General features: G+C 37.7%; 1 pseudogene; it reads right to left on the bottom strand.

Annotated features, from left to right (window-relative positions):
• Positions 1-22,607: 22,607 nt before the first annotated feature.
• LOC142178000 (uncharacterized) lies at positions 22,608-23,180 on the bottom strand (annotated as a pseudogene).
• Positions 23,181-27,651: the final 4,471 nt, after the last annotated feature.

The raw sequence follows: 27,651 nt of genomic DNA, 5'->3' as shown, positions 1-27,651 counted from the left end.
TCGCACAAACGCAATATTGTAGATGCGAATTTGAAGTTGACATTACAGACGGGAGCGGAACAGTAGCAGTAGTAGTGTCGGACAAACTAGCTGAAAGAATGATTTCACTGACAGCAGACCAAATATATGAAACTACCATTGTGGAGGTGCATATACTGAACTCTAGAATCATTTTGCTGTCACTCGAAATTAATTTAAAATATTCACTTTACTTATCCCGTGGTAAACTTTTTTTCACGGAAACAACTATTACATGTTGAGCATATCAGAGAGCACCTGCTAGACAAGTTGTTCAAAATTTATTTTCAAAAATCACTACTCAGAACATCAGATAGACCACTCAGAACCGTTTTCATCTTATCTTACACGCAAAAACACTGTCTTCGACTTGTCACAATCTTCAACATCAACTACTATTGACGAGGGAAGCAAAAGAAAGGTAGAATCCATCATTTCCGAAGAAGCAGATCGCACTCCATCGACCCAAGATGCAAACCCTAGGAAGAAACCAAACATACAATATTCAGCAAGTCCTATGGCAAAAACCAAACATACAATACTCAACTACTCTTTTATTACTCTCAATTTGTTGTTCATACAGATGCCTCATCAGATTTGAAGTGCAACAAAGGTCGCCTCAATGTTTTTTGATGGCCTACAACAGTTTTAATACTTGCATTCAAGGCAGATTTTGGTGGTGTTGTTTACTGCAATACAATCTTTCACATTTTGTGTAAATAACTATACAAATTTTCATGAACTATTTATTGCAGTATAATATTTCACATTTTGTATAAATAGTTATGCAAACTAACTCTTTGAATAATTTGGTAAATTCAAGTAGATCCCTTTATACATACATTTATGTTTTCATCATACCTCCAAAGCTCCGAAGCATTTCATCATAACTTAATCCAACAGTGACACCATAGCCGCACACCTATACAAAATAATATGCAAGCCTAGCTCAGTACTAACAGAGTTACTCTCAAAAAGAAAAATTACCACCAAGAACTAAAATGAAAAACATATCCACTCAATGTTACTCTTACGTTGACATGGTAACATAATATAGTAAAAACTGCATTGTCGTTCAATTTGGTCGCCCCCATTTAACCTGTATCCATTTTTAATTTTTTTAATTTGTACCATCTTTTTAAACAATTTCAGACCTTTTTCTCCTCCTCCTCCTCCTCCTCCTCCTCCTCCCCCTTCTTCTTCTTCTGATTCTTCTGACAGTGATTTTATATAGTATTTGTGAACATATATTTGTTGGGATATATACTATTAACCATGAGTTTGGTTTAGATATAGTATTTATTATGAAATAATTATTTAATCAGTTTTAATAAAGTTTACATAAATCATATATTAGTCTGTGTCCTTTGCTTATATAGTAGATGATTTAGTGTATAGAGTTTAGCTTACACACGGAAGATTAAATCATCGGTTCTTATAAGTATAAAGTTTGAGTTCACAATCTAATAGTCGAATTGGACAAACCATCATGGATGATTATAGCACAAGATTAAATATAATTTATCTTGATTGCGGGAATAGTTTAATTCCAACTTTTTGTGCTAGTATATTTTGTATGTATTGAATGAACCAAGTAGAGATAAGTATTTTATACTGACTTAATAAAATAAACGCTCTAGCCATTAAATGTACTTATACTCTTAATCTTGATATAATTGTAATTAGTTGTGTATATTATTATTGTTTTGATTTATTAAAATGCGAGATCCTTTTGTGGGTTAATATGCCTGGTAAATTAGACAATAACAATGTACATTGGCAAAGTAATAGTTAGTTGATGGAATTCATGTCTCGGTTTAGAGATTGATGAAACACCTTTATGAAAGCTTATAAGTTTTCATGTATAAACCCGACCGATGGATTTTGTATCCGACACATGAAATAAGTTAAACGAAAGTCTAAAGGAAGTAATCAATAAATTAAATTTTCAGTAATTTAATTTAATTGATTTATATCTGAATCTTAACATGGAAAGTTAAATAAGATTTAATGGATGAATTTCGAAATTAAATAAGGAGTGCAATTACTAATTTTTAGTGTAATAATTCGTAATTTATTATGGTGGATATTAATTTCAAAAATTATAATTAATTTCATAATTGGGCCTTGTTAATTAAATTCGGTGGTCCCTGCTGTGCCTAAATAATAAGAAATAACGGAATCCTTTTCTTGGTGGAAAGGAAACCCAACAAGTTTTGGAAAAGGGTTTTAACCCTTAAAATTTGTGCTATAAATACATAAGATTTTTCACGTAGAGGGAAGAATAACATGCAAAGATGTGAATTACATGCAACTTTTGAATTACACGCAAAGATTATTTTTCTGTAAAACTCTACTGCTTTATGCATGAATATTTGTTCCCATAATTTTGATTATTTTGAAAATCATTTAATATCTGTTTATTATTGATAATATTTAATTCGAATAATCTGAAAATTTAGTTAATCCGAGAAAAATACAAAAACTCCTATTTGGCTGAATTGGTTAGAAAATTGGAGGTCAACATATTGACGGACTCCGATTGACCTGAAATTTGGTAGGTCCATGTGAAACGACCCAATGATCAATACACATCAGATTTGCTCATGACGTAAGTCATTTTTCGGGCATTCGGGGTCGTTTAGATGGTGTTTTGGGCGTTTTTCTAATTTTTTGGAATTTTTTAAAATAACATTTAAGTTGTTTTTAATTCAATGGTGGTTGGGGTGATCCCTATGATCTCATGATTAAATACTAGTGATATAATGGGTTTACATGTTAGCTATTAGTAAATAGACATGTTGTTGTATTTAATTCAATAATATAGGTGTAGGATTTTATTGGCTAGGTCTTACAAAGTATACTTGATATTGTGTGATGATATAATCATTTTGTAAGAAAGTGAAATCCTCTGTTTGATATCCCGGATGACTACTGATTGGTGCGTTTGACATATTTGTACATTAAAAAATTTCTCAAATTTTGGTTTATATTTTCATGCCCTACGTGATTACCGTATTTTGTATGAGTTTTATATTATTGGCATGACTTTTAAGCTGTGGTCCATAATCTGTCATAAAATAATTTTATGAGCTACATGTTTCTTCACTCGTAAATTGATAATTTTGTGAGTAATAAATAGTAACCACTAAAGTAGTTTGTTTATTTGAACTCATAAAAAATTCTTAATAAATTTGTACATGTGAAATTATATCTATTGATGGATTGAGCATTATAATTAATAAGTAAGATCCACAAAATGGTCTATTTATTTGAGTCATTAAAATCCGCTCACTGTACCATGTAAAAATTATCCTTGATAAATCTGCATTAGTGGTGGAGATTTTTAACTAGTAAAAGAGTTTTATCTTTGGGTACTAGTGAGACCAACTCCATCCATGAGAAGAGATATCGGGGTTTTCGCTGAACGAGAGAAAATATAATATCTTAGGTTCTTGTGTGTTTAATAAAATAATAATTTATTGCAAAAGAAGATATTATGTATCCTAGAAATAGGAAGAACATAATATATGCATTGAGCTCATAGTATAATTATAAGAAGAATGGAAATCAATATCATATTTATTTTAATTCATGAAACTGTTTAAAACGGTTATTCTTCGAGTTTGGTTATAGGTTGGTGGTCATGTATTTGACGAACTCCGATTGACCTGAAACTTAGTAGGTTCATCAAAAACGATCTAGTGAGAAAAACACACCGCTATGCAATGAATCATGCTGTTTTTCGGCATTTTGAGGTCGTTTAGATGCGTTTTCAAGTAGTTTATTAAATTGAATTTATTATAAATATGAAAAAATTATTCTTTATATATCGGCTATATTTGTGTTAAATCTGGAATATGATGATTTACCTTGATATGATATGTAGCAAGAATACAAATCACATCGATTTAATCCTAAATACGCCAAAAATAATTTATTCGAATTTGGTCTAGTTTTTGGGTGATCGTGAATTTCACAATCTTCGAATGACCTGAAATTTGGTAAGATCATCAGCAACGATCAGTTAAGAAGAACTCACTGCTGTAGTGAATCATATCGTATTTTGATGATTAGGAATCACATCGTATCTTGGCAGATTAAAATGTGATATATATACGAAAAGTTGATCACGTCCAAAGCACACCTCAATAGAGATATGAAACGGTCGTATGAAATAATAAAAATCGAACTAAGAGTCGGGGTCGAATCCACAGGGAGCTAAGATGAGAGTTAGAGGTATATATTTCAATTTGCGCAATTGGATTATCTAAATTGCACTTCCACAACAAGGATTTATTTTCTATTTCTAATGTTACTCTAATTATTGCAAAATAAAGAAAGACTAGAGATAATTATTTTTAAGGTTTTTCCCATTGGATAAAAAGACTAGGGTTGTGACCATGACCTAAGTGCTTGCCTAATGGGATAAAGACTTTAATGCTTGTTTTGTTGATTGAGGTGTATTATAGCTATCAACTCTAAATTACCCACTCAATATCTCTCGGTCAAATAGGCATGAATCATTGTTTGCAACTATTAATTCTAAAATTGAAGCATGAACTAAGCTAAATAATTAACACCCAATCATAAACAAGCACTAAATTAGATACCCATAAGATTTACACACTAGGGTTGGATCACAACCCTAGTAAAAGTCTAGCTATTCATAATGGGGTTTGAAGAAAAGAAGGAAAAAAAACTAATTAAACTCATAATGAAAGATTAAAATAATTAATCTATTGTAAATACACCAAAGCAAAGTAACACTTCCTAAAATAGTAAAAAAAAAAGGCTACAACAACTTCAGAGGTTCCAACTTGACCTAATTTTGTGAAACTCGTCTATTTATACAAGGCTGAAAATCTCGGACAAAAATGCCAATCGGGAGATTCTGCGGTCACACAATTCCTTCTATGATCCACAGATTTCTTCATCTGGCAGGAACTAAAGTTCTGCGGCTGCACATTTCTGACTGCAGCCGTGAGTCATTCTTCTGCGGCAGTATATTTCTGGATTGAGGCTACAAGGCCATACTTCTATTGTCCGCACAATTAGGACTGCGGCCGCAAGGCACTCTTCTGCGGCTTCACAAATCTTGTGCAGTCCGCAATTCACACAAACTCCTGGACTTGGTCTTTTTGCATACTCTTCGATCTTCGACTCTTAGCCCAGCTTTGTGGTCGCACAATTCATGTGTGGTCCGCACTTTGCGCAAATGTCTACTAGATGTTTCCTCTTTGTTTGCGGCCACAAATGAAATTCTGCGGTTCGCAATTTCTTCTGCGGCCGTAGAAATATTTTTGCGGACCGTACATTTGATCTTCTGTGGCTTTTATTGCCCTGTGCTTCGGACTACTCCTTTTTGAGTCGGGTTTCATATCGGGAGACCAACTTTCAGCATTCCTGTAATTTTGCATAATTTCATTAGTTTCGAAAACACAATTCAATGCTTTTAGACTAAAACTAAATCTAAAAGGCGCTAATAAGCAGTCAAAATCCCCACTTATCAACTCCCCCAAGCTTAAGTCTTTGCTTGTCCTCAAGCAAATTGTGATGACCCAAAATGTCATCTTTAAATTTAATGATTAATTATGTGATTTAAGCACTATTTACCATTACTCGACTTGCGTGTGCAGTCCGTAAAAAATTTTCGAAAAGTTTTCAGGTGAAAAATGAATTAAAATGTAAATTAGAGCTTTAAAACTCAACTGAGTTGACTTTGGTCAATATTTTGAGCAAACAGACTCGGATCAGTATTTTGACAGTTTTGGTAGGTCTGTATCGTGATTTGGGACTTAGGCGTATGCCCGGAATCAAATTCCGGGGTCCCTAGCCTGAAATATGGAATTTTGATGAAAAATTAAAAATTTAAGTTCAAATAGTGACCGATGTCAAATTATGTGCAAACGACCCCGGAATAGAATTTTGATGATTCCAACAGCTCTGTATGGTGATTTTGGACTTAGTAGCGTGATCGAAATTTTATTTGAAAGTCCGTAGTGGAATTAGGCTTGAAATGCCGAAAGTTGAATTTTTGGGAAGTTTGACCGAGGGGTTGACTTTTTGATATCGGGGTCAAAATCTGATTCTGAAAATTTTCATAGCTTAGTTATGTCATTTATGACTTGTGTGAAAAATTTGAAGTCATTCCGAATTGATTTGATGTGTTTCGACACAAGATATAGACTTTGAAAGTTCAAAGTTCATTGATCTTGATTTGAGGTGCGATTCGTCGTTTTGATATTGTTTGATGTAGTTTGAAGCCTCGACTAAGTTCGTATGGTATTTTGGGACATGTTGGAATAATTGGTTAAGGCCCCGAGGGTCTCGGGTGGATTTCGGAAGGTAAACGGAATGGATTTCGGACAAAGAGTGCTGGAAATTTCTGTTGCAGAAATTTCGTGCGTGGAATCAATTTTGGAAGCTTATATCTCGCAATTCCTAAGGAATCAGAACATTTTCAAAACATGAAAGTTGTATTCGTTTGATTATAGTTTCCAGAAAGTTAAACCATTCATTATTTGGACATTTGTACAGAAAGTTATGACGGATTGAATGAAGGCTGGTAGAGCAGTTTCGCCAGAAATTTCTGATGCGTGGAGCCGACTTTGGAAGCTTATATCTCGCAATTCATAAGGAATCAGAACACTTTCAAAACATGAAAGTTATAGTCGTTCAATTATATTTTTCAGAAAGTTAAACCATTTATCATTTGGATATTTGTACATGAAGTTATGATCAATTGAAGGAAGGCTGGTAGAGCAGTTTCTGGTGGACTTTTAGTGACGAAAAATAGACTTTTAGTGACGAAAAATGTACTTTTAGTGACGGATTGGCAGAAACTCTAGGACCAAAAATGGTCATTTCATTCATTTCATTTTGGATTTTTGGAGCACGGTTCTTGGACAATTTTCACGGGAAAACATTGGGGTAAGTGTTCCTTATCCTATATTGATTATATTTCATGATTCTATACTCATTTACATCATGAATCCGTGAATTTATGGAAGAAAAATCAAGATTTTTGTAAAATCTTCCAAAAACAAAAATTTAAGATTTGGAGATCGAGTAGTTATCGAATTTTTGATAAAATTGGTATGGGTGGACTCGTAATTGAATGGGCTGTCGGATTTTATAAGTTTCACCGGATTCCGAAATGTGGGCCCCACGGGCAAATTTTGAGCTAATTTCGAATTTTAATGAAAATGTAATATTTTCTTATGAAATTGATTACTATAATTTTTGTTGACTGTATCGAATTAATTATGGCTAGATACGAGTCGATCGGAGTTGGAAAATCGAGGAAAAAGCATAATACTTGATTAAATTGGAGCAAGTCGAGGTAAGTGACTTGTCTAACCTTGTGTGAGAGAAATTTCTCCTAGGATTGGTATTGACGTGATTATTGAAATGTGTTGAAAGTCGTGTGCACGAGGTGACGAGTGTGTATACGGGCTAAATTGCGAAAGATTATATTTTTAAATTGTGTAGATCACTGTTGCGCATTTATTAAATTATTTTATCTTGTTATATTCTTCATCAGTGATCTAAGATATATACTTCAAATTTGTTTGATCTTTTCTTACTAATTATTTTACCTGTTTAGTTGAAACTTGGTTTCTTTTATTCTGTGCATTATTTGAAGGTTGATTTTCTTTAAATTAAATATTATTAATATGAAGTATTTGACATTTTTAAACTTGATATTGAAGCAACGTAGTAAAGATTTTGAAATATTATTTTCCTAAATTATTTACTCCTGAATATTTTTATACTCATTGTGAGGGAGCTGTGAGCTCTTTATTGTGGAAAACTATTATTAATAATTTATTTTGGCATGAGCCGTGAGCTCTTTATTGTGGAAAAATATTGTTGTTGAATTATTTTGGCAAGTTAAATTCCTTATTGTGAAAAAATATTATTGTTGAATTATTTTGACATGAGTCGTGAGCTCTTTATTGTGGAAAAATATTATTGATGAATTATTTTGACATGAGCCGTGAGCTCTTTATTGTGGCAAACTATTATTGATGATTTATTTTGGCATGAGCCATGAGCTCTTTATTGTGAAAAAATATTGTTGTTGAATTATTTTGGCAAGTTAAATTATTTGAGCACTTGAGGTGCAAATTATGATATGTTGTGATATTGATACGCATGCGGTGAGATAAGGGTGGCTTGATACGCGTGGCTAGTAGGGGTGATTACTAGAAGTCATGCGGTGTGATAAGGGTGGCCAAAACGCGGGATGCTATTTCGGAAAAAAAATATTTTCTTTAAATAAATTGTGAAGGCTCCCGCGGTGATATAAGAAAATGATATATTGTGAATTTGTTTATGATTTGGGACTACGGGGCGGTATCTCGGAAGTGCCCTTGTTGATATTGATTTATGGCCGTAGTTGCCTTTGATTATTGTTGTGATTTTTTTTAAAGTTGAAAAGAATTTTGTTTTGTTTCCACGAGGTATTTATTTGCCATTATTTGATGTAATTTAATGTGAAATACTACTTGATTCATTTTCATTGTCATTTTATCTTATAATATTATTTAAATATTTTACCATGCCATTATTTATTCTCTAGTAGGGCTTGACCTGACCTCGCCACTACTCTACCGAGGTTAGGCTTGGCACTTACTGGGTACCGTTGTGGTGTACTCATACTACGCTTCTGCATATCTTTTTGTGCAGATTCAGGTATATCTTATCATCCTAGACGTCAGTGAGTTACCTGTGTACGGAGACTTCGAGGTATATCTGCCAGCGTCCGCAGACTCCAGAGTCCCCTTCTATCATTTTATGTTGCTTTCTTATATTTTATTTAGACCTTGATATATAGAGACATTGAGAATAAATTCTTAGAAGCTTGTGACTTATTTCTATCGGGTTTTGGGAGTTGAAATTATTTGAATTATAGTTTATTTATTTAAGATATTTATTATTATTCCGCATTGATAGGCTTACCTACTCTTAGAGACTAGGTGCCATCACGACATCCTACGGAGGGAATTTGGGGTCGTGACACAAATAAATTAGTTCCCACCTCCAAAAGTTTAGGGTCCTTTCAGCGAGTCAAAGATGAGCCATCCACACATCAGTTGGGACCAACAATTACCCACACTACTCATGTATTATCAACAAGGTGACAAGTTAAATATTCATGCACATGTAGTTCTAATGTGAGATTTGAGCTTGAAGAATTGACTTTACTCATCAAAGACTCTTGCTCTATCATGTAGGTCGTGGAGGACTTCAAGCTATTCCTCCTTTACTTTCCATTTGCCTGGCTCACTTAAGAAATTTAGCACTCAATCCAAATATTTATGAAAGGTTCACTCCTCTCTCTCAAGAGAATGTTGCAAGTACGACTTCAAGTACCATAGGCTTGCCCCTCATATAGATCTCCACTAATGTAAGTTCACTCGGCTTGAAATCAAGTAGGACTTCTTTCGGGATGTAATGAAGGCTTTTGGATTAGGGTTGGATACAATACGGGTAAGTGGTTACACCTTTCCTTAAGCACTCCATTTTTCATTTCTCGGCTCACACGTTGCCGATTCTTTAAGGCACTTTCTTTTCCTTGGGGGACTAGAGAGACTTAACATCACTCTTTCTTTATCATTACATTCATTTTCTCTCTCTTTGATTTCTTCATGTCTGGGATCATTATCTCTCTTTGAATCCTTTCAACTCTTCCACTTATTTACTTTTATTTTTACGTTTTTCTTTTTGTTCTTTTTTTTTGCCTTTCCTTTTCATCATTTTTTGTGCCTTGATACCTTTTTCAAGTTCCTCGTTTCTCCCCTAAACTTACGTTTTTAGCCATTTTTTCACAAGAGTGTTAAGGAATGCTCGGGTGCCAAAAGAGGGTCACGACAAAACAGGTAAATGCTTGTAACATGGTTATCAAATGATAAAGGCTTAAGGCTCGAGGCTTAAAGGGATTGATTAGGGATAACAATAATGGAAGGCAATAGAAAACTCAAACGGGCAAAAGAAAGCCTACAATCACTTCTCAAGCCAAGCGAAACTTAATATTTCGCCTTAAAATACATTCGGGGAAAAGTTCTACACCTTTCACACGGGTACTTGGACTAGAAATAAAGAATCTCACCCCTCACACAACTAGATTGTTAAAGAGGATAGAGTCGAGAGCCCACAACGATTACATTCAAGATTGAAAATCACTATGGTTCAATTAAACCACTCGATGGCTGCCAAAGTCAACACAAGAGTCACAAAGTCACTAACTAGAGCTATTTCTTTCAAAAACCTTATTTCTAACCATACACACATAGTTAAGTATGTTGGTACCAATTGAAGCATGTTTGACTCATCGAGCATGGCTTAATTAGGTCTTTTTATTTATTACTACTACTATTATTACCTAAACATAAAAAAAACATACTCATTCCCTTAAGAAGGTTGTCACGCCATCCATCGTTAGGACGAGTCACCCGGTTCACACAACAACTACCTTTGGAAAGAACCGTGGCATTATGAAAACCAAAGGCTTATTCTCTACTAGAACATAAAAAGAAGCTACTAAATCAAGCAAAGAAGCTACTAAATCAAACAAAAAAGCTACTAACTCAAACTAAGAACTAACAAAGGACAAAAATAAAGAAGTTAATAAACAAAAACTACTGAATACACATAATGAGAGAAAAAGAGAGAATATATATATAATAAGAAAGAAAAAGAAAATAATATCAAGTTATTACAGGCCAAATGTCTCAGAATGTACCAAATATGATCAATAAACTCCACCCCCCAAATAAAGCTAAGCATTATCCCCAATGCTTAACAAAATAAGAGTAAAAGAGGGGAAATAGTGAAGAAAACTCCCTATGGCTCCTTGGACATCATTGTATCCCTAGCATTGTCACCTCCCTCAGTCTCATCCAACTGAATCTCATCATCCTCAACTCTAGGTGTGATTGGGTTGGTGAACATCTGAGGCACTACCTCGGCAGTGTCCGACAGCAAGGTCTGGCTCCTCAGACTAGCTAGCTGGTGCCACCGGTGCTGATAGTGCTGTAGGATCTAGTCCTGAAAGGTGTGGGTCAATCAGCATGTCAAAGGGGATATCTCCGGCTGCAACAAGCTTGGTCACCTGTCTCCGGAGCTTGTCCACTGACTTCTTGCTGGCCAGGGACTTTCTCATCTTCTTTACTTCTTTTCCCATCTCTTTGATCACTGACCCGTGCTGTACCAAGGTAGCCATGATGGTGTTCTGGTTCTCTAGGATCTTCTTCAATATATCCTCAAATGTCGGGGGAAACTGAGGTGCCTAAACAGTAGACTGTGCTGTAATAGTACTGGATAAGTCAGACACGTTTGTAGTTACTGTCTGCATCCAGTTGTTGAGGCTCGCCAATGTCTGGGAAACTTGCAGCGCAGAAAGTGGGGCAGTAGGCATGGGCACCGGCTTCAAAGTAGAGGTGGAAGTTGTGGCAGGAACTACAGTAGGGAATGAAGATGATGGTGGAGGCATAGTTGCAGCACTAGAGGAAGGTTCGACCGTAGTGGATGGAACATCAACTGCCTCCACAACTACCATAGCTCGCTCATCAGATTGGCATGTGGTGGTAGATGGCTGACCTTTTCTCTTCGGGTTGTTCGTATCCATAAGTGAGTACCATGAGAAAGGCTTCTTCGGCCTCACCTTTGTATCAAAATCCCTTGGTTCCACCCCCACATCCGAAAGATACTCTGTAATGGTGTTGGGGTATGGGTAGAAAGAGTCATTATGCCAGGCGATCACTGAGATGTTGGCCGACATCACGGCACCCACATTAATAGGGTACCCGTCCATAATAGAGGCAGCTAAGACTTCCCGAGGAGTCGGCAAGTGAGTCTTATTTTGACTCGGGTCCAGTCTGCTGCAGACAAATGATTGCCACTCTTTTGCTTCGAAACTCAATGTGCTTCGGTGGATAGGAACCCCAGCGGTGATCCATGGTGGTGGTGGTCCTGGTGCAGCTAGAATCTCCGCTAACCAAGGAAGAACTGCATCCCCAAGTGCACATGTTTCTAGGTATTCTTTTGGCTTGACATCATCAAAGCCCAAGTATGTGTTCAGTGTGTGTTGATCAAATCGCACTTTGAGGTTTCACACTTTTGTCACATTTGTCCCCTTTTTGATATGCACCACATTGGCGTAGAATTCCCTGACAAGGTATTCCTTAGCATCCATCACACTCTAGGTAAACTACATCCACCCTTTGCGTTCTCTAAACTGCCTCAGCATGATCGGGTTGTACCTCACTAAATCTGTCAGTAAGAACTGTCGCTCAAGTATTAGCGACCTCGCCGGCCACTATGTGCGGAAACTAGTGAAAGCTACTAGGCTGACGAATCGGTCCTCCCAAACCTCTTTCTTCTTTGTTTTTTCTATCCCAACAGTTGTGTCATCTCCCCCCTATCATCATCGGGATGTCCTGAATAGGTGTATCCTGTGTCATAGGGACTAGTGCTGCTCCTAACTAGCATTTTTCGATCCCTCGGAAGTACTGTGGGATAAGGATGGCTCGTCCCTAAGTTGAAATCTCCTTGGCGGCCTGGACTGTACTGCCGGTTGTTCCTGAACAAAGACTGAGGTTCCCTCTAATACGTCCCTAGACGGGGCATATGAACTCGTCTCGGAGAGATCTGCACCTCTCCCTCTCCCGACTCTTGTCTTTTTTATTTTTTTTTATTTTCTACTGTTGGGCAAGAGGTAAAGCTCTCTTGCCTCGTCCCCGAGAAGGTTCAACCCTCCCTTTGGAAGTATCGCCTCTGCCTATAGATCGAACCATTATCTATATCAAGCAAAGACAATTGTTAGTTGCAATTTAATGTTGAGGCATACAAAGGAGATATGCAAGAATACACCATAAAACACAGTGAGGGTTACAAACACAGTATGCTTGCATGGTAAGGATCTTCGGTCCACACAATATTTCTGTGGCCGTAGATGAGGCCTTGCGGACCGCACAATTTAGCTTTGCGACCAAAAAAGAGAAGTGTGGTCTGCACAATTTTGCTTGCAGCCGCATCTCAGAAATCCAAAATAAACTCTCTAATGACAGAGAATTGGCTGATGTGCGGACACAACATGATTTCTACGGTCCGCACAATTAGACCTGCGACCGCATATTTGAGTCACAACGTGTAGACTCTCTGATGACAGTGAAAGTGTTATTTTACGACCGCAATGGGAATTCTGCAGTCCGCACAATTTTCTTGTGGCCGCATACCCCTTCTTCATCAATGAAACCCTAGATCACTTTCTGCGGACCGCACATTTAAACCTGCGGCCGCAAAATTCAAAAAGACACGAACAATCCAGTATTTCTAACTAGGTTTTGCAATTCTTGTACAAAGTTTGACATGGTGACAACATAAAGGCATGAAAATACATTGACCCATCCCCCATAGAATATGTACTAGTTAACCCACTACAGATTTACCCCCACATGAATGCACAATTGAATGGCCTAATAACAATTAAAAAGCTACAAATTAAACTAAAAAATGAAAAAATTCTAACAAGGAATTTAAGAATACCAGATGTGAATGAGTGCAAGGGATGAGTGATCAAAATTGATGGGCGTGTGAGCATATGATTCACCAAGAAATTTCAATATAGTGCAAGTTTTGTGCTAAGAGAGGGAAAATTATAATAATTGTCGTGATCCTCTATTTATACTAGTGATTTTCTAAGGGAAGGAGGAGCGAGTGCGACCGTACAATTTCAGTTGCGGTCCGCACTCTATTACCTGGTGAGTTTAAGTTGGTGTCTTGCCTGCGGTCCACGGAATTTTGTGTGCGGTCGTAGATTTCTTATTGCGACCGCAGATTGACCATTTTTCTGACAGACCAACTTTAGAGAGTTGGCATTTTTCACCTTCCAGTTATGCGGTCCGCAAGATAATTATGCGGCCGCAGAGCACTTTTGCTGCAACATTTATAAATGTGCGGTCTGCACAATTCAACTGCGGTCCGCAAGTGTTGCAACACTTAGGCTGATTTCTGTCCACAATTCCTATAAGGCACACTCATCCTTGTTGCACACTTCAAATCAAGTTAGCATAAAAATAACACCGAATTACAAAAGAAAAAAGTAAAAGAAACTTGGGTTGCCTCCCAAGAAGTGCCTGATTTAACGTCGCGGCACGATGCAGAATACCATCAATTGAAATGAATGACCGCCAAGACGTGGCTATCTCCAACTTTTCCCAAATTGTGCTTCACCTGGTGACCATTGACTCGGAATACTTCATTGTTTTTGTTCTTCAAGTCCAATGCACCAAAAGGTGTCACACCCACAATTTCAAAAGGACAACTCCATTTAGACTTTAATTTTCCGGGAAACATCCTCAACCTTGAGTTGAACAACAATACGAGATCGCCCACCTTGAACTCTTTGTTCCAAATGTATTTGTCATGAAGATATTTCATCTTCTCTTTGTACAAGGACGAATTTGTGTTAAAGTTCAAATTAAAAACTACTCCCATCATCACTGATCCATATTGGAGTGTCCTTTTTAAACTCATGTGTGATGCAAGTGATGTAGCGGTTGGGGATGTTTTGGGGCAACGCATCAACAAGATTTTCCATCCGATCTACTATGATAGTAAGACCATGAATGGTTCCCAAGTCAACTATACCGTTACGGAGAAATAACTCCTTGCCATTGTGTTTGCCATTGAGAATTTTCGCTCGTACTTGATGTGCGCAAAGGTTATTGTCCACATGGATCATGCAACGCTTCATTATCTTACGAGCAAGAAAGATTCCAAATATCGGTTGATGAGATGGGTGTTTTTGTTGCAAGAGTTTGATATTGACATCCAGGATAGAAAAGGGAGTAAAAATCAAGTGGCACTTGTCTTATTTGGAGGAGGAGGGGAGGCCGCATGATGACCATGAAATCAATGGCACCTCCCTCAATGAGCAACTCTTAGCTATTTCAATGAAAGAGGTGCCATGGTCCGCGAATCTAGAAAATTACCTTGTGTGTGGTATCATCCTGGATGAGTTCTCTTCAAACCAAAGGAAGAATCTCAAACGGTATTGTCAAGATTATTATTGGGATGAACAATACTTTTTCTGGATTTGTACGGATGAGGTGATTAGAAGATGTGTACCGGAAGAAGAGCAAGGTGAAATTCTTGGGACTTGTCATTCTTCGACATATGTGGGTCATCATGGTGGAGCGAGAATGGCAACCAAAGTGCTTAGTTGTGGTTTCTATTGGCCCACTCTTTACAAGGATGCAAGTGATTTAGTGAAAAGATGTGATGAATGTCAAAGAGCCAGTGGAATCTCAAAGAAAAATGAAATTTCCCTCACCATCATTTTGGAGATTGATATTTTCGATGAGTGGAGGCCATTTCTCTACCCAATAATGAAGAGCGAAGTGTGGTGGCGTTCTTGAAGAAGAATATTTTCACAAGGTTTGGCACTCCGCGGGCTATTATAAGAGATGGGGGGTCGCATTTTTGCCACAAGGCTTTCAACACTCTACTTATCAAGTATGGTATTACTCATAAAGTCACAACTCTCCATCATCCACAAGCTAGCGGTTAAGTGGAAGTCTCCAACCGGGAGATAAAGAGTATTTTGTCCAAAATAATGAATGCTAATCGGACAGATTCGTCCAAGAAGCTTGATGATGCATTATGGGCTTATCGGATGGCTTATAAAACACCTATCGGATTGTCGTCGTACCGATTGGTGTTTGGAAAAGTTTATCATATTCTGGTGAAACTTGAGCACATGACTATGTCGGCTCTAAAGAAGTTGAATCTTGATTGGGATGTAGCCGCTAACTTGAGAGTTGCACATTTGAATAAATTGAATGAATTCTGGTACCATGCCTGAAAATAGTGATGAGCTTCCACCGAGGTCAGGTCAAAATCCAATAGTCCACAACAGTCCATAACAACTTAAAGCAGATACTACCAAAAGTAACTCAGAAATAAAATGCTCAGCTAAATCATGATTTCAAAGATAATAGTTCTTCCTTTCAAGTACATCAGTGAAAACCCAAATCGTTTACCGAAGTTGCCAAAAATATGAGTAAGTTTGAAAACAATAATTTTTCCCAAAATCCTTTCATTAATAATAAAGATGTTTCATTTTCTTTCCAGATAACCCGTGTAAAAACAAATGCATCACTATGCCCCGTGTAAAAACAAATACATCATTATGCCCATATGTCAAAAATGTGTGAAAATCATGAATGATGTGATGCAGTACAGCATGAGAAAAATATATTTCTATGCATGTATGTCATGTGTGCATGCCAATGCGATGCAACTAAATGATAAAATCATAAACAGCCCCTCGGGCAGACCTCACATTCACTCGTATACAGCCCATCGGGCATACCTCACAAATTACTCATAAAGAGCCCCTCGGGCATACCTCGCAATCACTCATAAACAGCCCCTCTGGCATACCTCACAATAACTCATAAACAGCCCATCGGGCATACCTCACAATCACTCATGCCTCCCAGTCACTCAGCACTCGGGACTCGCACTCAGTAGGTACCTGCGCTCACTAGGGGTGTGTACAGACTCCGGAGGGGCTCCTATAGCCCAAGCGCTATAATCTGCACGGACAACTCACGTGCTGCACGGACAACTCACATTCTATAATATCATATCAGAATCCACACGGATAACTCACGTGTCATAATAAGCCAATAAGGCCTGCTGCAGGCAGGCAGGCAACCCCGATCCATATAATAGTAATAATATATATAAAGCTAACATGACCTACTGCGGTGTGCAGACCGATCCCAAATATATCTTCACAATCAGGCCCTCGGCCTCCCTCAGTCATCAATCTCTCCAGTCTCTCTCTCTCTCATGGGCTCACAATGTCATGAGAATAGCCCAAAAATGATGATATGATATATAAATGAATAACAACAGAGACTCCGATATCAATTCCTCACATTTTACATTACGGACCTATTCCAATTTTTAGAATCGAATTCTGGCCCCGATATCAAAAAGTCAAACCCCAGGTCAAACTTTCAAAAATTCAACTTTCAGCATTTCAAGCCAAATTCTACTACGGAACTCCAGATAATTTTTCGGATACGCTCCTAAGCCCAAAATCACCATACAGAGCTATTAGAATCATCAAAACTCCATTCCGGCATCGTTTACACATAAGTAGACATCCGGTCACTATTTTTAACTTAAGCTTTAAACCATAAAACTAAGTGTTTAAATTCATTCCAAAACTCCACCGAACCCGAACCAATTACCCCGATAATTCACACAACAACTATAAAGTATAATTTGAGCAGTAAATGGGGAAACAGGGTTGTAATACTCAAAATAACCGGCCGGGTCGTTACTGATGTCGCCTATCTCAATACTAGGCAAGCCGACAATATCAATAAACCACCATATCGTTTAAGTTTGAAAACATGATAATTAAATTCAGTGGAAGAAATCTCACAAATACAAATATAACACTTCCAAAATACGGTGTCACTAAGTACATGAGCATCTAATATGAATACAATGTCTGACTGATAAAAACCATTATCTGAAAGTATAGAACAGTACAATAACTGAAGGAAAGAGAGACAAGGTCAGCGGACGCCAGGCAACTACCCTGATAGTTTCCAACTAGTAACGCACTAAGGTCTAACAACTGCCATATCCGCAAGCACCTAGATCTGCACACAAGGTGTGGAGTGTAGTATGAGTACAACCAACTCAATAAGTAACAAGACTAACCTCTGGGCTGAAAGTAGTGACGAGCTCCGCAGGTACAATCCAGTATCAATAATGGTACAAAAATGTAGGCATGCTTTCAAGTTCAACACTAAAACTCAGTACAAGTGAAATAGATCAATACTGCATGATATGAGAAATATGACATCTCAGTAGAAAGACCTCATGTAAATACTGGTCATAAATTATTCGGTCACTCGGTACAGTTTATGGCCAATCCAGCCTAGGGGTGTTCCAACCCGTATATAAATACACATCGACTGACAATCAGTCACTCAATACCGTATAAGGCCAATCCAGCCCTGGGTAATTTATCCCCAAATGTAAATGATACGGACTAGATTCATGTCCAGGAAAATTGATTACAATATAAATAAGTAAGGCAAGTCCATGCCTTGGGAAATCCATCCCGAATATGTATAATCATCTACGCTCACTAGAGGTGTGTACAGACTCCGGAGGCGCTCCTTCAGCCCAAGCGTGATATAAAGCCTTTATGTCCTACTGAAAACGGGCAGTCCCGATCCATATAATAATAAAGCCTATAAGGCCTGCTGCAGGCGGACAACCCCGATCCATAAACTAGTAAAGCCAATAAGGCCTGCTGCAGGCGGGCAGCCCCAATCCAGAACAATAATAATGTATAAAGCCATTATGGCCTGCTGCGTTGCGCAGCTCAATCCCATAAATATCCTCCCAATGGACAATTATTACTGAGTGTGAAATATATATTTTTGAACAATTAAAGCAACACGACCCCATGGGTCCCAAAATATTAGCACGTAGCCTAAACATGATCTTTAATAGGAGCCTCATCTCAATTTCTCTAACACATAGAGAATGTTCAGGTAATAACATGATTCATTAATCTTACAACTGCACAAGATTTATTCAAGACACAATTTATATGGTGCACGTCCATATGTTCGTCACCTATCATGAGTGTCACCTCCAAACAATTTATATCATACCAATTCGGGGATTCATACCTTTAGAACCAAGTTTAGAAGCTTCACTTACCTCAATCCTAGTAAAACTCTACTCCAAAATGCCTTTGCCTCTCAAATCGGTCTTCAAACGTCCCGAATCCAGCCACAAGCAGTACAATACAATCAATGTAGGCTAAAGGAATCAATTCCACAAGAAAATATGAAACTATAGCCAAAAATCCGAAATCGGCTCAAACCCAGCCCCCGGGCCCACGTCTCGAAATCCAATAAAAGTCACAAAACCCAAAAGCTCATTCACTCATGAGTCTAACTATACAAAATTTACTCAAATCCGATAACAAATCCCATTCAAAACCTCAAAATTCTAGCCCAAGAACTCTTCCTCATTTTCCCCAAATTTTCATCTCAAAACACTAATTAAATGTCGAAAACATCGATATATTCGTGTATATTGACCAAATCCGAGTTAGAATCACTTACCCCCGATGTTTTCTATGAAAATAACCCAAAAATCGCCTCTCCCCAAGCTCCAATTTGACAAAAATGGAAAATGGGATGAAGTCCCCTGCTTTATAACTTACAGTTCTGTCTAGGCCCTCGGCCCTCGGTCTTCGGTCCTCGATTTTTATGACCTCGATTTTCATGACCTCTATATTTTTATGACCTCGGTTTTTAATGGCCTCGATTTTTTCGGCAACAGAAATTTCCAGCAGTTGTTTAAGTCCAAATTTTGATCTGTTAACCATCCGGAACTCACCCGAAACCTCCTGTACACAAACCATATATGAATTTCAATCATAAAACACGCTACGGACCTGCTCGCGCACTCAAAATACTGAAAAGGGGTCGTCTTGACCCTATATTGACCATGGTCAAACTCCCATATTTCTTAGCCTTACTAGTCTCTGAACCAATGATCCAAAAAGAAATACATCCAAGCCCCTTGGGACCTGTTAAATCATACCAACAAGTCCTATAACATCATAAGGAGTTAGTCGAAACCTCAAATCATATCAAACAACGCTAAAACCATGAATCATACCCCATTCAAGCTTAAGGAACTTAAGAATTTCCAACTTCTACATTCATTGTCAAAAACTATCAAATTAATTCCGATTGACATCAAATTTTGCACACAAGTCATAAATGACATAACAGAGCTATAAAAATTTTCAGAACTGGATTTCGACCCCGATATCAAAAAGCAAACCCCCGGTCAAACTCCCCATAAATTTAACTTTCGCCATTTCAAACCTAATTCCACTACGAACCTCCAAATAATTTTTCGGACATGCTCCTAAGTCCAAAATCACTATATGGAACTATTGGAATCATCAAAACTCTATTTCGGGGTTATTTACATATAAGTCAATATCCGGTCAACTATTTCAACTTAAACTTCCAACATGAAATTTATTCTTCTAAGCTAATTTCGAAATACCTTAAAACCAAAACCGACAATTCACACAAGTCATAATACCTCGTAGCAAGTTATTCAAGACTTCAAATAGTTAAAAGGAGCGTAAATGCTCAAAACGACCAGTCGGGTCATTACAGACGAGTCATAAGAACTTGATCCTTAGCATGTTCAAATGATTCATTTAAACCTGTCAAAAATTAGTATAATTTTTGTGTCTGATAATGTTCAGCATGTCTTTTAGACTCAGGACAATCACAAGAGGGTGGATGTGCTAGGGCCTCGTACTCATCCCACAATTCTCTAAGTCTGGAAAAGTACACAGACACAGATGACACACCTTGAGTCAAAGTAGCAATTTCCTTGTGAAGATGTCAGCCTCTAGAGGCGTTGACTTTATCAAACCTTTCCTTAAGATCTTCTCATACCTTGTGTGCATTAGATGCATAAATCACAACACTAATGAGAATTGGTGAAACAATATTCATAATCTAAGCTAGAAAAATTGCATTACATCTATCCCACAGTTCGTGTAGACTATGATCATACATTTCCCTCCTACAGGTACCGAGAACAAAGCCTAGCTTATTTTTGACATGCAATATAATTTTCATAGATCTACTCCAAATTAAATAATTTTCATATCCTTGAAGTTGAATAGAGATTAGTACCAAACCTTGCGTGTCTGATGGATGAATGTATAAAGGATGATTGTGATGAACTAGATCTATGTTATGATGATTTGGGGCTGGAGCTGTAACACCCTGAGTAGCAGAGACGAAATCATCTTCCTCAATTGCCATTATGTTGCTTCAGAAAACTTAGTTAGGTTACTAATTTGGAACCACAACAACCAATTAGAGATGAATTTTACAGTAATTTGTCGAGATTCAACTGAAATTAAGAAGTTCCAGAAACCCTAGGCTGCAGAGGAACATTTCCAGATGGAGAAATAGCTCGATCTAAGAACAGATACACTTCTCTAATACTCCTCCATAGTAGCTAAGCTAACCGATTTACCAAAGTTCTGATACCATGTTGATTAGCTCAGCCATGGTGAATGAGAGAAAGAATTTTAGAGAAGATTAAGAGAGAAACAGCTCCATTGATAAGCTCTGATATACAGAGACAAATGAAAATAAATCTTTGTGTATTTACAGACTCTTTACTCTTTCATATACTAACCGACTGACAATGACATATTAACTAATTTAATTAACTCTTCTCTACTTAACTTAACACCTAAGTGACAGATGTACATTGCTAAGTGACACATGTATCACCACTAACTAATGTCTAGACAAAGCGGAATGGGATTCTCCAGTACTCTAAATATCCTGTAACTCTCAATAGCAACCTAAATGTATGCCACGTGTGCAGTTGAATTTCAAATGCTTAGATTTACTTTGTGCTTTTTAGTGTTTTGTATTTACATTATTACAAGGTGGGTTGCTCTGATGGTAAGTACCCTCCACTTCCAACCAAGAGGTTGTGAGTTCGAGTCACCCCAAGAGCAAGGTGGGGAGTTCTTGGAGGGAAGGATGCCGAGGGTCTATTGGAAACAGCCTCTCTACCCCAGGATAGGGGTAAGGTCTGCGTACACACTACTTTCCTCAGACCCCACTAGTGGGATTATACTGGATTGTTGTTGTTGTTGTTGTTATATTTGCATTATTACTAAATTTATTTTCTGATTTTTTATTTATTAAATAAACAAAAAATGGTCGCGGCTGCAACATGTCCATGTTCATTCTTTTTTCAAACAAAGATCAATTTGTGAATCTTAAATTTAAAAAAATTCTCATCATATCTATGTAGAAACAAGGTATATTTTCTCTGGAAACTCAATTGAATTTTCTTCTACCTAAGTGAATGTCCAGAAAATTGGCTTCTAGAAAAATGGAACAAATGGGATTTTGGGTATTTTAAAATATTGTGTAAGTGTAATAATGTGTGTAAAGAAAATCACAAGGTTGAGAAGAAGAGAACAAAGTTAGTGGAGGAAGGTGAAGATAAAGGCGTAAATTGACCGTGTCAATTTTTGTAAAACTAGTCTTATCAGAATCTCCTCGTAATTGATAGCGCCTCGCGGGTAATTGTTCGTCAAAATCTATTTGTCTGTAAGCACCAATACTAATACAATTGCTATAGCCATATTTATAATAGAATATATAAAGACCTAAAGTTGATACAATCAAACCTCTATATAACATCATCGTTACATAACAGTCATTCACTATAAAATAAAATTTTTTATGGAACCAATATTCATACTATGTTATAATATATATTTTCTATAACATTACTTTGCTATAACAACCAAAAAAACTGAAACAAATGAGATTGTTATAGAAATGTTTGGCTGTACAAGTTTCCAAAAACAGGGTAAAAAAAATATTCTACTAATGAAGCTTACAAATTTTGCTATTGATGGACAAAAGTTATCTGAAAAATCAACTTTTATAATGTCACACACAGAATCTAAGATCATCCAATTTGCTAAATTCACCTAACAAAAATCCATAATTATCAATAATTGGAACCCCTAATTTCAATGAAAAATAAACTTCTTTATTATCTGAAATTTGTTTCCACTGCCCCATCAACAATTCTTCTTCAATATTAATTCCAAATTCTTGTTCTTCCCCTGAACTTGAATTGCTTTTTTCTTCAACCCCATTTGACGAATCTGAAGTCTGAGAATCAACAACTAATGATTCATTGCTAGAAGAAGATAATTCTTGTTCAGATTTTGCAGGAATAGCCTTCTTTGCATTTTTGACCATCACTTTTTCCTCAAACTCAAGCTTCTTAGACTTGTAACTTCATAAGCTTCTTCAGCAGTAATAAATGTACCCAACCAAATTATTTTCTTGTTAAATGGGTGTTTAATCTCAGCACAAAATTTCCCATTTTTTCTACTCCGAACCCCAGGGAACAATGACTTCTTTGGTGTTCTTTTTTGTGATTTCATTATCAAGGGTTGAAAAGAGAAAAGGTGATTTCAATTAAAAAAAAATGTATCAAGTTTTTTACGTATAGACTAGATTGTGATTCTTGTGGATATATTATAATAGTACTTGGACAACAATTAAGGCAATTTTCATATTTGGGAAGAATTTGACAAAACCAAGTCCTATGATGAAAAGGATATAGGAAATGCTGAAATGGGAAAAAAAACAACGGACCTTATTTTGAGTAATATTCTCCGCGTAAGTATTTATTAGTTCCTCTATTATTATTTTTTCTTTTTTTCCATAGTCCCTCTAGTATATTTTCTTTAATTTTTGCCGAATATTCAGTCTCCAATTTGGTAGAATTACCAAATTTAGGCCAGTGTTAAATGGCACCTTATTTGGAGTAGATTTTCTTCGTTTTAAGTATTTATTGAGAAAGTACAGCGTTGGATCCTCTTTTATAATATGCTATTTAATACTATATCATTCGATGTTGAATATTAAACCTCCCTAATTTGGTAGAATTAGTCCAGTATCAAGTGAGACACCAATTGACTCTAACGTGTCGTCTATATCTCATGAGTATAAGTTTTATCCGCTAATTGTAAACTAGTAACTCATGTATTCAATAATTACAAGTAAATATTAATTGATAACTTGATAAATATCATCGATTAAACTAAAATAATAAAGAAAAAAATATTTACTTATCAGTGTATAATTCTTAAATCTTATCTCGCACGTGCCCGATGCATGCCATTTCTAAATAGAAATATTTAAAGAAGATATTTGAAAAGCGTTCAACGGGCGTTCCTACGTAGATCTCTAGATTTCATTCCTACACACGAAATTCCACTCTCCTCTATCTTTGGGCAAGAAACAATAAATTTCATTCAAAATATGAAAAACAAAATCAAGCTTGTTATTTTATGATTCAGAAATTTGTCTATCCTATATCCATTAACTCTTTTATTTTCCCCACTATATGTTGAATAAAACCATAAAAATGTCATCCCAAAAAGAAAATTGATCCATAACATTTCAACACGCAATTGAGAAATTGTTTCAATGTTCAGGATATACACATGTATGCGGTCGAAATCTATTAAGTCAGTCGTACGGACTGATCGAGATAACAATACTTCGATCGAAAGGTATCTACGTAAGGTCAGGTCGAGGTCCGAAGAAAGGGTTTCAGGATTCGAACTCCAAGTCCGATCAAGGATCGGTTCGGTATCATTATCGGGGCCATGACCAAATCGAACCACGAGGCAAAAGGTTGTCGGAGATGCACAGACCGGCCAATACCCACCCCGAATATCAAGACTCCGAGTCAGGATCGAGCTCGAGTCAAGGCCAATGGCTCGACCCGATATCGAGTTCGAGTCAGTATCGAAGCTCACAAACAAGGCCGTTACAGCCGCACTAAGGGAAAGAATCCTGGCGGGAAGTAGGAAAAAAACAATACATCATAGGCTCTCCACTGCGTATTTTTTATTGTATATAAAGTAGGATCCCTCTACTATAAGGATGGGATGGATTGTAAGCAGAGCCATACAGGGTAACAAAAGATTTCTTCTCATATTGAAAGATATCCCCTTGTGTTTATTTCACTTTATCTTATTCGTTCTTCTTGCTCACTATTCTCATTCTCATAATCAAGAATACGCGTATTTCTATTTCTCTATACGATTTGTATCAAATTATATCACATATCCTTAGAACCATACACAAATTTAACTTTATCCAATATTTCGGATAAACAGTTTGGCGCCCACCGTGGGGCTAAGGATAACAATGGTTATTTGATACAAATCTGAAAAAATACGCTATTGTGTTTTGTGCTTGTTTCCGAAAATATCTTGGATTTCGGATTAACAACGACTAACTACCAATCAAATGGCTTCATCAATCGACAACGAAGCCGGTCTTCAAGATGAGAACAATAACTTGACACCCATGTACCGAAAGACTACTTGTAAACGTTGTTGGAGCTCGAATCGGAGCGCCGATATATATCAATTCGCATGTAGCTATTGAGGCGAACCTACATGCTGAACCCGAAAATAGCATTCATGGTGGCACTTGGTCTGCAGCTCGAGATACCCATAACGTCGAGAAAAACTACGTTAGCTTGCGCATGATTTTCGAAATGTTACAAGCCCAGCAAATAGCGATTGCTCAGTTGCAGAGCCAAACTCCGGTACAAAGCAGACCGGAGCCCAATCCGCTTCGAGAAATCACCCATAGAACAGAGCCAGCCATAGTGAAGTCAAACGAGCAAGAATCGGGGACTACTCCCGAAATTACTAAATTGCTCGAGGAACTCACAAAACGAGTCGAAGCCAACGATAAAAAAGTAGAAACATATAATTCCGGGGTCGATCAGATCCCGGGAGCTCCACCAATGATAAAAGGGCTAGATTCGAAACAATTCGTACAAAAACCTTTTCCCTCGAGTGCAGCCCCAAAACCAATCCCCAAAATATTCCGTATGCCCGAAATTTCCAAATATAATAGTACGACCGATCCCAACGAACACGTCACCTCTTACATGTGTGCCATCAAGGGTAACGATTTGGAAGACGATGAGATAGAATCCGTATTATTGAAACAATTCGGAGGGACCCTCTCGAAGGGAGCGATGATTTGGTATCATAATCTGCCACCAAATTCCATTGATTCTTTTGCCATGTTAGCGGATTTGTTTGTAAAGGCACATGCTGGTGCCATAAAGGTCGCAACAAAGAAATCAGACCTCTTCAAAGTAAAACAAAGGGGTAGTGAAATGCTGAGGGAGTTCGTGTCCCGATTTCAAGTGGAACGCATGGAATTGCCACCGGTCACATATGACTGGGCCATTCAAGCTTTCACCCAAGGGTTGAACGAGCAAAGTTTAATAGCATCACGTCGGCTGAAGCAAAATTTGATCAAGTATCCAGCAATAACTTGGGCAGATGTACACAACCGGTATCAGTCAAAAATTAGGGTCGAAGACGACCAGTTGGGAGCTCCTTCCGGATCCATGCATCAAAACAGGACAGCTATTAAAAACCAGAGGGACATCGACAGAGAGCAAAGGTCGAATAGAGACCCATATCAACCATACGTCACAGATCGAATGAACAACGGTTCGGCGCGTAATGCCGCTCGGAACAATCGAAGGAGTGATCGAGGACAAAATTCTCGGGGGCTTATGAGCAAGAGTGGCTTTGATAAATATGCCGATCCTATAGAGGCACCTCGGCTATCGGAGTACAATTTCAGCGTCGACGCATCGGGCATTGTATCGGCGATCGGAAGAATCAAAGATACTAGGTGGCCCAGACCCATGCAAATCGACCCTTCCCAAAGGAACCCAAATTCGATGTGCAAGTATCATGGTACGTATGTCCACAGGACCGATGATTGCAGACAATTAAGAGAAGAGGTAGCCCGCCTATTCGATGAGGGCCACCTTTGAGAGTTCCTCAGTGACCGAGCCAAGAATCACTTCAGAGAAAGGGACGCCAGCAAAAAAGATAAACAAGAGAAACCTCTGAATATCATTCATATGATCATCAGTGGGGTCGATACTCCACAGGGACTCGTGCTCAAATACGGCAAGATACCCGCCACAGGGGAAAAACGAACTCGATGTTATGTACCCGAGGGCACTTTATCATTCAGAATTGAAGAAGCCGAGAGCATCTCTCAACGTCACAACGACGCTCTGGTAATTTCTATCCTATTAATTAAAGCTCAAGTTAAGCGTGTTTTAGTGGATCCAGGTAGCTCTGCGAATATCATCCAATCATCCAATCAAGTCGTGCCCGCAACTCGGGTCTTGAACGACTTCAATATGGCCATTGAAACGACTAAAGGGGAGATTACTCTACCAGTGAATGTAGCTGGAACCATCCAAAATACCAAATTCCACGTAATCGAAGGAGATATGAGGTACAATCCCCTACTCGGAAGGTCTTGGATCCACAATATGAAGGCAGTGCCTTCGACCCTCCACCAAGTAATGAAATTCCCTACGTCGGACGGCATGAAAACAATATACGGGGAGCAACATGCTGCGAAGGAAATGTTTGCGGTCGATGAGGTAACATCGATACCAACGTTATCGGCCTCGAAAAGATCGAGCACTAAATATAGATGAGAAACCAAATAGCAATCACAGCCACCAGTCTCGACCGAATCGGTGCAACAGGAAAATAGAGGATGACAAAGAAGAGTTTCTGACACCTAGAGCTTTCATCGTCCTCGACGACTCCGACACCACCAAATCTACGATCGAAGAACTGGAGCAGGTTATATTAATCGAATATCTGACCGAGAGAAAGGTATACCTGGGAACGGGATTGACCCCCGAACTCAGGAAAAAACTTATTCAATTTTTTTTCGATAACATAGATTGTTTTGCTTGGTCCCATTTAGACATGGCAGGGATCCCACAGTCGATAACAATGCACTAGCTGAGCTTGGACCCTAGGTTCAAACCGATGAAGCAAAAAAGAAGACCTCAGTCCGAGGTAAAACACGCATTTGTAAAGGATGAGGTAACTAA

The sequence above is a fragment of the Nicotiana tabacum genome, chromosome 24 (genome assembly GCF_000715075.1).
Source record: "Nicotiana tabacum cultivar K326 chromosome 24, ASM71507v2, whole genome shotgun sequence".
Taxonomy (NCBI): domain Eukaryota; kingdom Viridiplantae; phylum Streptophyta; class Magnoliopsida; order Solanales; family Solanaceae; genus Nicotiana; species Nicotiana tabacum.
This window is presented reverse-complemented; position numbering and strand designations above follow the sequence as displayed.